Below are 10,488 nucleotides of genomic sequence, written 5' to 3' on the forward strand. Positions count from 1 at the left end.
GAATCAAATTAAACCTTAGCAAATGTAATTTTGGACTAGATAGATTAACTTACCTTGTCCATGAAATCTCAGCAAGTGGTAGTCACCCTGGTCTAAAGAACATTGAGGCTATAATAAAAATTGAATCACCCAAGACAGTCAAAGAGGTTAGACGTTTTCTACGGATGTGTGGTTTTTATTGTAAACATCTTTTCCCATTAGCTTTAATCTCTGCACCTCTAACTAATCTCACCAAAGCCTGAACAACATGTGAGTGAACCAGACAATGCCAAGCAGCTTTTGATAAAACTAAAACCATGCTTGATGGAGGCGCCAGTACTCGTCAGAGCCCTCATCCCCGATGCTTGGGACACCCACATAGGTGGGATCTTAAGCCAAATTAGGACGATGATACCAACAAACCAATCCGTGTGAAAAATGGTACTCGGCAACGGATAAAGAGCCACGCATTTCGCTATAATAACAGACCGTCAACGTCTCACTAATGTCTTCAAAAGAAAAACAGTCCCTCGTATGAACAAGTGGATTCTCGAAAATTCTCAAAAGGAAATATAAATTATGTAGCGGACCATCTTTCCCATCCTGTCAGGTTAATTGTTTGACTACTTGAAAAAACCTGGTTAGCCCTTGATCTCAGAAAATATGTCGAGTTACTAATAAAAAAAAAAGAAAAAAAAAATAGTGTGGCAGGAATTGGCAACATATCTTTGGGAAGTAAGGTCCCAGCAAAACATATACCTAAAAATACTTTGGATTAATTATTAGCCTTGTTTGGTGATGTTTTATATTATGTCCGTTAAAAAAAAAAATAAATAAAAAAATAAATAAATAAAATAACTGATATAGCAGCCCAACGATCTCTGAGCATGAATATTAACGGGAATAAGGTAGCCTCCAAATAGGCATTTTTGTGTAGGAGCATCAAAGCTGTTGAGAAGTTACCCGCAATGATGTTTTCCATGCCCTCGCTGGCCTAAACCCTCGGAAGGCTTATGGACCTGATGGGGTCCCTCCTGTTGTTCTCCGAAACTGTGCCTCTGTGCTTGCACCTTGCCTAGTCAAACTTTTTCAGCTCTGTCTGTCAACATCTACCTTTCCTTCTTGCTGGAAGTTTGCCTACATTCAACCTGTTCCTAAAAAGGATCACCGATCTAACCCCTCAAACTACCGTCCTATTACTTTAATTTCCTGCTTATCTAAAGTTTTTGAATCTATCCTCAACAGGAAGATTCTTAAACATCTATCACTTCACAACCTTCTCTCTGATCGCTAGTATGGGTTCCGTCAAGGCCGCTCTGCTGGTAATCTTCTGGCTTTCCTTACTGAGTCTTGGTCATCCTCTTTTAGAGATTTTGGTGAAACTTTTGCTGTTGCCTTGGACATATCAAAAGCCTTTGATAGAGTCTGGCACAAAGCTTTGATTTCCAAACTACCCTCCTACGATTTCTATCCTTCTCTCTGTAACTTCATCTCAAATTTCCTTTCTGACCGTTCTATTGCTGCTGTGGTAGACGGTCACTGTTCTTGTCCTAAATCTATTAACAGTGGTGTTCCTCAGGGTTCTGTCCTGTCACCCACTCTCTTCTTATTATTCATTAATTATCTTCTTGATGATTCTTCTTGTCCTATCCACTCCTACGCTGATGATACCACCCTGCACTTTTCCATGTCTTTTCATAGACGTCCAACCCTTCAGGAGGTAAACATATCACGCAAGGAAGCCACAGAACGCCTGACTTCTGATCTTTCTAAAATATCTGATTGGGGCAGAGGAAACTTGGTATTGTTCAATGCCTCAAAAACTCAATTCCTCCATCTATCAACTCGACACAACCTTCCAGACAACTATGCCCTCTTCTTCAATGACACTCAACTGTCCCCCTCTTCTACACTGAACATCCTCAGTCTGTCCTTTACTTATAATCTGAACTGGAAACTTCACATCTCATCTCTAGCTAAAACAGCTTCTATGAAGTTAGGTGTTCTGAGACGTCTCCGCCAGTTTTTCTCACCCCCCCAGCTGCTAACTCTGTACAAGGGCCTTATCCGTCCATGTATGGAGTATGCTTCACATGTCTGGGGGGGTTCCACTCATACTGCTCTTCTAGACAGGGTGGAATCAAAAGCTTTTCGTCTCATCAACTCCTCTCCTCTAACTGACTGTCTTCAGCCTCTCTCTCACCGCCGCAATATTGCATATCTAGCTGTCTTCTACCGCTATTTGCATGCTAACTGCTCTTCTGATCTTGCTAACTGCATGCCTCCCCTCCTTCCGCGGCCTCGCTGCACAAGACTTTCTTCTTTCTCTCACCCCTATTCTGTCCACCTCTCTAACGCAAGAGTTAACCAGTATTCTCAATCATTCATCCCTTTCTCTGGTAAACTCTGGAACTCCCTGCCTGCTTCTGTATTTCCACCTTCCTATGACTTGAATTCCTTCAAGAGGGAGGTTTCAAGACACTTATCCACCAATTCTTGACCACTGCTTTGACCCTTTTATGGGACTGGCATTTCAGTGGGCATTTTTTTTTTATTAGATTTTTGTTGCCCTTGACCAGTGTCCTTCCTACATAAAAAAAAAAAAAAGCTAAGGTGAGGCTAACTTGTCCGCTAGTGACCACAGAGGCGCAAGTGGCCGTAGTGGACCTGCCCGTTACAGGTGTTGATTTCCTTTTAGAGAATGACCTGGCAGAGGGGGGGAATTTGTGTACAGCCTCTATCCGAGGAAACCGTCTCAGATGTGAAGGCTGATGGGATGCTTGACTTACTTAGGATGCTTGACTTAGTTAATGTTATCACCCGCTCCATAGCAAGGCAGACGAAGCCCTCTGCGGCTCCTGGGATCGATTGCCAGAAGCTAGGGCAACCGAGAGAGGAGGGCAGAGTGGATGTACATGCCGCAGTGGGAACAACCTGTCCTGCTGCTGGCGAAGGTGTGGGCGAGCCAGAGTCGGGCTCGTCCTTGAGTCATGGTACTCGGGCTGACTGTAACAAGGCAGAGCCACCACTGGAAGCACATGACTCGGTTGGGGGTGTTACTGAGGGTGAGGTTAGAAAGTTGGATTTGGACGGTCTGTTTCCTGGTTTGCCTCACTCTGCAGAGCACCCCGGACGTGGCACTCAAGCAGAATGGTCACCTGGCTTGGAGGCTGTGCGTGTCGGTATTCAGTTCGGGCTCCAGCTTGGTGTGTCGAGTATGTTGGGAGTCGCTGCCAAGGGCGGGGGGAGATGGAAGTTTCCTCCTCTGCGGAGTTTCCTGGAGGCAGGGAACAGGCTGTTCCTTGGCTGGGTTTAGACCCAACGGGTGATGGTCCATGCAGTGAACCACCCCTGTTAGCTGGCAGCTAGTCAGATATCTAGGGAGGAGAGTGTTAGGGTATGATTTGGTATATTATAATTTTCCATTATAATTTTATATACGTACGTATCTTCACTACTACAATTAACTAACCTCCAAGATGGAAGTTGTTATATTTTTAATTGACTTGGTGCTGGTGTCAGGAAACACACCCACACCCTTGCCGTCCACATTAAATCTCGCGCCTTTCTCCGTAGGATCTGACAACGCTTCGGGCGCCAGCCTCGACTAACCACATGTATTGAGTGAGGTCATCCCTTGTCTCCGCCACCTATTCGTCTCCGCGGTGCTTCGGCCTGCTTCACTGCGTTTGGGCTCCCATTTCCTTGCTGACCGCGTAGGTCTCCCTGGGGACAAGAAGCCAGCCCTGATTTCAACCGACCACTTACAGCAACCACCCCAGCATCAGCAGTCTTTGTCCGCCTTGTCTCGGTGGCGGACTTGCGGCTCCTGGCAGCTCAGCACATTTTATTATCTTTTGTACAGTTTATTTATGTTAATATCACACAGCACTTGTCATTGTGTTTCTTTGGCAACCACCTCTACACAGTACTAGAATAAGTATAAATTTTCTAGTTCACCTCTGATGTGTTATCCTCCGAGGGGTTGACCAGGGATTACTCTCGCATCACAATATTCTAACAGGAATATATCGACGAGTTTTTGTCCAGAACAAGCCTTGACACCGAGAACGATCTGCGAGGACGATCTTCGAAGACGAGGACGATCTTCGAGGACGAAACCAAATCTTGGCACCGAGAATGATATTCGAGGACGAGTTCGACCTGCGAGGATGATCTTCGATGGCGAAAACAAGTCTTGGCACTGAGAACGATCTTCAAGGATGAGAAAGACCTGCGAGGACGACCTAAGAGGACGAGGGCGACCTGCGAGGACGATCTTCGAGGACCAACGGAAGTTACTTCATACTATTAGCCGGTAGTGGGTACAATCATTAACTGACTCCACAATTACACTTTTCTTAAAATTACATTAAAAAATAACATCACACGTAATTAATTTGAGGGAAGTTATTATTTTTTTTTCGTTTTTCATTAATATAATAACAATAGCACCTCAATGTAGTGTATGTGTGTGTGTGTGTGTGTGTGTGTATGTGTATTTGAGACTGTTTATATACTCAGGGTCTTGCAATAAAATGCCTTGAGTTGATCTAAGTACTGGTAGAAGTAGTAGTAGTAGTAGTAGTAGTAGTAGTAGTAGTAGTGGTAGTAGTAGTAGTTTTGTGATTTTCTGTTTAACTTGTTCGAATCCCTTTTCATGATTTATGTTATATGAATGGTGTTTCATGATTACTTCCGGTTGTCGGTTGTGCCCACGGAGTACTGGGAGTAGAATGGTGTTCAGCTCCTTGAGAAATAAAATTGAGTCACTTGGATTTAGCCTGCCAGCGTGAAACGTTAGACCGTGTAAAAAAAAATACCCCTCGGTCTTCAGCAGTGTTCTGGGAAAGACGGCTCTGGGTGAGCATGATAATGATGTAGGGTATGGCGCCCCTGCGAAAGTACTTCCCTGGCAGCACCAGTGACAGGTTATCTGGAGGCGCGGCGGGCGCCAGTTTGACGGGAGATTCACGTTACATCAGTGGTGTTGGTAACAGGTCTGGTATGGACAATCCTGTTGATAAAAAGTCTCCACCCAGTCCTCGACGAAGACAGATTGGGAGCATGTCGCATAACACTCCCAGGTGTCATTATTGTAAGATACTGGACACTTTAAATTCAACTGTCCCAAGTTAGTGACAGCCACGGTTCCTAAGTCCCCCGAGAAGCCGGTGGTTTTGATTGTTTCTCAGGGCCAGAAAAAAGGTATGTGATGAGGTCTGGCTAGTAATTGGTTGTGAGAGTAGAAAGGCAGAAGTGGCTGCCCCCTCGTCTGTTCATGCCTCACTGTCTCCCGGTTGATACGGTCGGGAGTAGTGTCGCCCTTTATTGTGTTGAGGCAGTGTTGAAATTACTGGGGTTGAGTAACCCGTTACAGTTTTGAAAGACAGTTATACAGCAGTCGCTTTGCTGCAGTGTTACTGGGAGGTGGGCTGCCTCTGACAAACCTATGTGGTGCCGGGGAAATGACGACGCCACGGCGATGAGGCTTGCGTGTTTGTTGGTGACTGCAGACTCGCGGGTGACGATATATATATATATAGAGAGAGAGAGAGAGAGAGAGAGAGAGAGAGAGAGAGAGAGAGAGAGAGAGAGAGAAAGGATGGGGATGGAAGAAGATAAGGGAGAAGGAGGGGAAAGGTGGTGAGGCAGCCCAGCCCCAGCTCTGAAATCTCGGGGAACGCAAGTCAGGTCACCACTTCCCACGATCAACTGGAGTATTTATGAACTTTTCTTTTATGACATACATTCATAAATTATGTACATATCTGCGTTATATATATATATATATATATATATATATATATATATATATATATATATATATATATATATATATATATATATATATATATATATATATATATCACTTCCCAATGCTAGAATGACACTGAATCATTATTCACAACAAAGTTTTTTTTTTAATCTTGTCGGTTACACGAGTTTGCTTATAGAAAGAAAGGGACACACACACACACACACACACACACACACACACACACACACACACACACACACACACACACACACACACACACACACACACACACACACACATTCCGCCAAATGGCTTGAGACAGTTCCACGACTAAGTTGAGTTCTCGATTTAACTATGGCATCTTGGTGTTATTGCTGTCAACGCAGGTGACTACTAATACCTGACGATACATGGAATGCAGCATTGGAGCTTAAACTTCATTTCCATTGCCAGTATTGAAGATAAAATACTGTTGTTTTTGAGACTGGATTGCGCTTCCGTGTGTAAACAAGCAGGCGACAGACAGAGCTACACACGACTACTAATACTGGTACCTAAGCTGACTCCTGCACTTTCTACCACAATATATTACAATCGCTTATGCAGTGGGAGCTGAGTTGGAAAATCTAATGAAGGCCAAGGAAGATGAGGAGCTTGATAATATAAGCTTCTTGGAAGGAAGCAGGATAAGAAAGACTCTCAGGGATGTTGCTGCCGCGATACTGCCAGGCATAGCTAACATAATATCTGAAGCTGTCTCCACTGCTATATCCACATCTATGAAGAAGTTAAGTGATAAAATGGATAGCAAAATAGCTGAAATGCAACGGTACTGCCTACTAAATAGATATGAAAACGATACCCTGGAGCAGTAATCTCGAAGGGAGAACTTGCATATTCTTGGGCTGGAGGAGGAGGCAGACGAAACTGAGGGCATTTTGGAGGCCAAGATCATTAAGCTGGCTGGAGACATCGGTGTGAAATTCAAGACAGGTGACATCTCGGTGGCACATCGCTTAGGAAAGCGCAGAGGAGGTAGGCCGGTAATTCTGAGATTGTGTCACAGAAAGAAAAAGAATTAAGTGATGTACAATAAGAAAAAAAAATTTGAAGGTCGGCAGAGGAAAGTGTATGTAAACGATGATTTGATCTCACTAAGGGCAAAAATAATGAGTTTCGTGAAGGAGTAGGAAATTGTGAAAAATGTTTCTACTAGGGAGGGGAGTATTTTAGCTTGGCTGCACAGTGGAGGCAGACCAGTTGTCATAAATACCCTGATGATCTACATAAGGTAGTAATCACCAACCCTGACTGGAGCAGCTCAACTTGGATCATTTAGTTGAGGTACAGCGAGGCGCCGGGGCACAGCGCACACACAGGCACATTTCTACTGTCAGTTGAATTGTTATCCCTTAAACTGGACTTAAAGCAAAGTTCCTCTCACATGATTTTGTTGATTGTATAAAATGTTATGATGTAATTTGCTTCTGTGAAACAAAAACTGATGATATTGACATGTTGAGTGTGAAAGACGTAATGGAAAGCAGTGGGTTTGATACTGAGTTTAAGAGCAGAAGTAGAATTTAGGAGGTATATGTCTGGTGGACTACTTATTGTCTCTCTCTCATTTGTGTTTCTTCTTCCTTCTTCTAATAACAACTTAAATCCACAAATATATTTATTAAAACCTTAAGGAAATCCTTGGCCACAAAGAACTACTAAGAAAGATAACAAGCTAATACCTAAGCTAAGTGACCAACTAACCCAAGGCAGATTACGGAGGGTAATATAATCATTAAGCGAAAAGTGGAAAAGCTATCAGGCTACTTTCAGTCAATTAGAAGCTAAATTGTTAGTTGAAGAAGATTCTGATGCCTGTGATCAAATTAGTTCAGAATATAAACAACAAGAAATAATTGTAGTGAACAGTTAACTTAATCTGAAGAACGAATAAAATCATTAATAGGTAACTTATCTAACAACACACCTAATTCCACACTGAGAGGTCAACCTAATACCACATTACCAGCTATAACATTACCAGAATTTTCAGGAAATATAGCTGAATGGCCCTCACTTTGGGATAAGTATAGATGATTAATCCATCAAAGACAAAATATTGCTAAGATAAATAAATTTTCTTATCTGCTGAGTCAAGTAAAGGGTAGTCTACTTTTTTTAATTAGCTGTTACTGAAGAAAACTATGGCATTGCTATCAAATTGTTCTGAGAGAATTATGATGATCAGGATCTAATAATCACCGAACTGATCTATAAACTCCTAGATTTAACTTTCCTAACCTTAACTGCAAGGAGCTACAACTTTTCAGGATAAGTGTCAAAAGTATATTAGAATACCTGGTCAAATAATAATATTGCAGAAGCAGCTTGGCTCATAAACATCATAATACAAAGGAAACCAAATAAGAAAACATTAGAAATGCTATAATTAAAACAGCGAAAGCGACTTTACCTTAGAGGAAATTTATGAACCAATGCTGGAAATCTGTAAAAACATGACTAATGATGAGACATCTAAACGAAATAAAACATATTCTAATAAAACTTACCATGGACGAGTAAATAACAACAAACTATTGCCTAGTAAATAAAACCAAGTTATGTGGACATACATAGAAACAGATACCTTTCCTACCACTGTTAATAAGAGGCCAGAGGTACCACCCCATACTAATAACAGGACAGGAGCAAGACCTAAAACTCCAACAATTAAGAAACGTGAGTTTTGCTCCGAACAGCATAACTCAGTACACTGTGGTAATTATCAAGGATTTGAGAGGAGAGTAAATAGAGTAGTGCAGTTAAAAAGGTGCACATTAAGCCTAAGCGAGTCACATCAAATGAAAGACTGTACAACTAACCTGCATATGTACCTTGTTTATAAGAGAGGTGTACATCATGTTGCTCTGTTTGAGATGATAGGGAATGGTACTAAACTAATCCTCTCATATGATGAAATCAACAATAATCATTTTATCTCTCCTGCAGCAGTTCCTATAGCAGAAGTAGAAATCAGTACTCAAGGCTGAATAATGTAGGCCAAGGTTCTGTCCGATACAAGAGCACAGAAAAGCTTCATAAGTAAGGAAACTGTAACAGCTTTAAAGCTACCAATAACAGGAAAAGCTGAATTAAAGATCTCGGGTTTTCTAACAAATAATAATACCCAAACTTATGATCTAGAAAGACCCATCATAAAAGTAGGTACATTTAAAACAAAGATTAGAGCGGTGGTGATTTCAGACATAAACCCCAATTTAACCGTCAAAAGTTATAAGGAGACCGCTGACTTCCTAAGAACAAAGGCAATACAATTAGCAGATCAAAACATGTCATCAGATGAGGTGGCTCCAATTCAAATAATAATAGCTTCAGATTACTATGGGAAATTTGTAGTAAAAATATTAAGAAAAAATGGCATTCAAATATTGACAACATTTTGCGGGAATCTCATGGTAGGACCACTGTTACCTGCTTAAGGTGTACTACCAACTCTCCCATTATACCCCATCTTTGTGACACCAATGCAGTCTCTACTAGTAGCCCGTATTGGAGCTCAAATTATCCCTAGTGAACTGCCTGACATTATAGAGGAAGGGAATGATTCATTTTGGGGCTTAGATACTATGGGAATAAATCCTAATGCTCTAAATGTCGAAGGGCAAATGACCCAAGATAACTTCAACGAAAAAAAAAAAAACATAATATAAATGTCAGGTCAGACATGGAAAATAAATTCATCATCCCTACCAACCAATTATAGTAATACCAAAGATCAACGAAACAACTTGTGAACTAAATTAAAGAAAAACAATATCATGCTAAATAAATATGATAATATCATAAAAAATCAAACCCCAAGTAATTTCGTAGAGACTAGAGGAACCAATAAATCATAACAGTGGTCACTACCTTCCTTATCATGCGGTAAAAAAGGACTGTCCCCACCCCAATAAGGGTGGCCTTCAATTATAATTCACGGGCAACCAAGGGAGCAATTACTGTTTGTATACGAGATCCAACCTAACTGAAAACTTACTTGATGTATTGGTGAAATTCCGTCTGAAACCATACATCCTGGTAGCCGATATATCAAAATCATTCCTAAGGATAGTTTAGAAATATTTCACTAAGTTCTTATGGCAAAGAGATCCCAGCGACGAGAACAGTCCTTTGTATGTGTATCGGTTTATATCTGTCCACTTTGGCTCATGTTTCAGTCCATTTCTGTTATGTTCGACCTTACATGATCATTTCGACAAAGCTGGTTGTCCAGAAATAGGTCGTACGTTTTACATGGACAAATTACAAATAACAGTCGACACAGGAAGAAGCGGTAAATGTATGAAAAAAGGCAAGAAAGGAATGTTTAGCCTCTAACATGCCTCTGCAGAGTTGAAATAGCAACTCAATAATCCTGCAAAACCTTTTAAAAGAACGACTTGAATCAGAGTTACCCTTTAGGCAAAACTTACTTGGTGTGGTGTGGAATGTGAATGGTGATAGAATAATAAGTCTACACTAGTCTCAAAATACTGCACAAAGTCTGACTAAAACTTTCTTACTAAGCCAATTATCTTAGTTCATCCCTTGGGTATAATAAGCCCTATAACAATAAGAGGGAAATTGTTAATCCTAAATTGTAAAATGCTGTCTGAGGATAACGAACCTAAAAATACTTAACGGCATGGCCAGAGGTTAGTGATTTGGAATTTGGTATTTCCCAT

This window comes from Scylla paramamosain, chromosome 25, assembly GCF_035594125.1.
Source record: "Scylla paramamosain isolate STU-SP2022 chromosome 25, ASM3559412v1, whole genome shotgun sequence".
Taxonomy (NCBI): domain Eukaryota; kingdom Metazoa; phylum Arthropoda; class Malacostraca; order Decapoda; family Portunidae; genus Scylla; species Scylla paramamosain.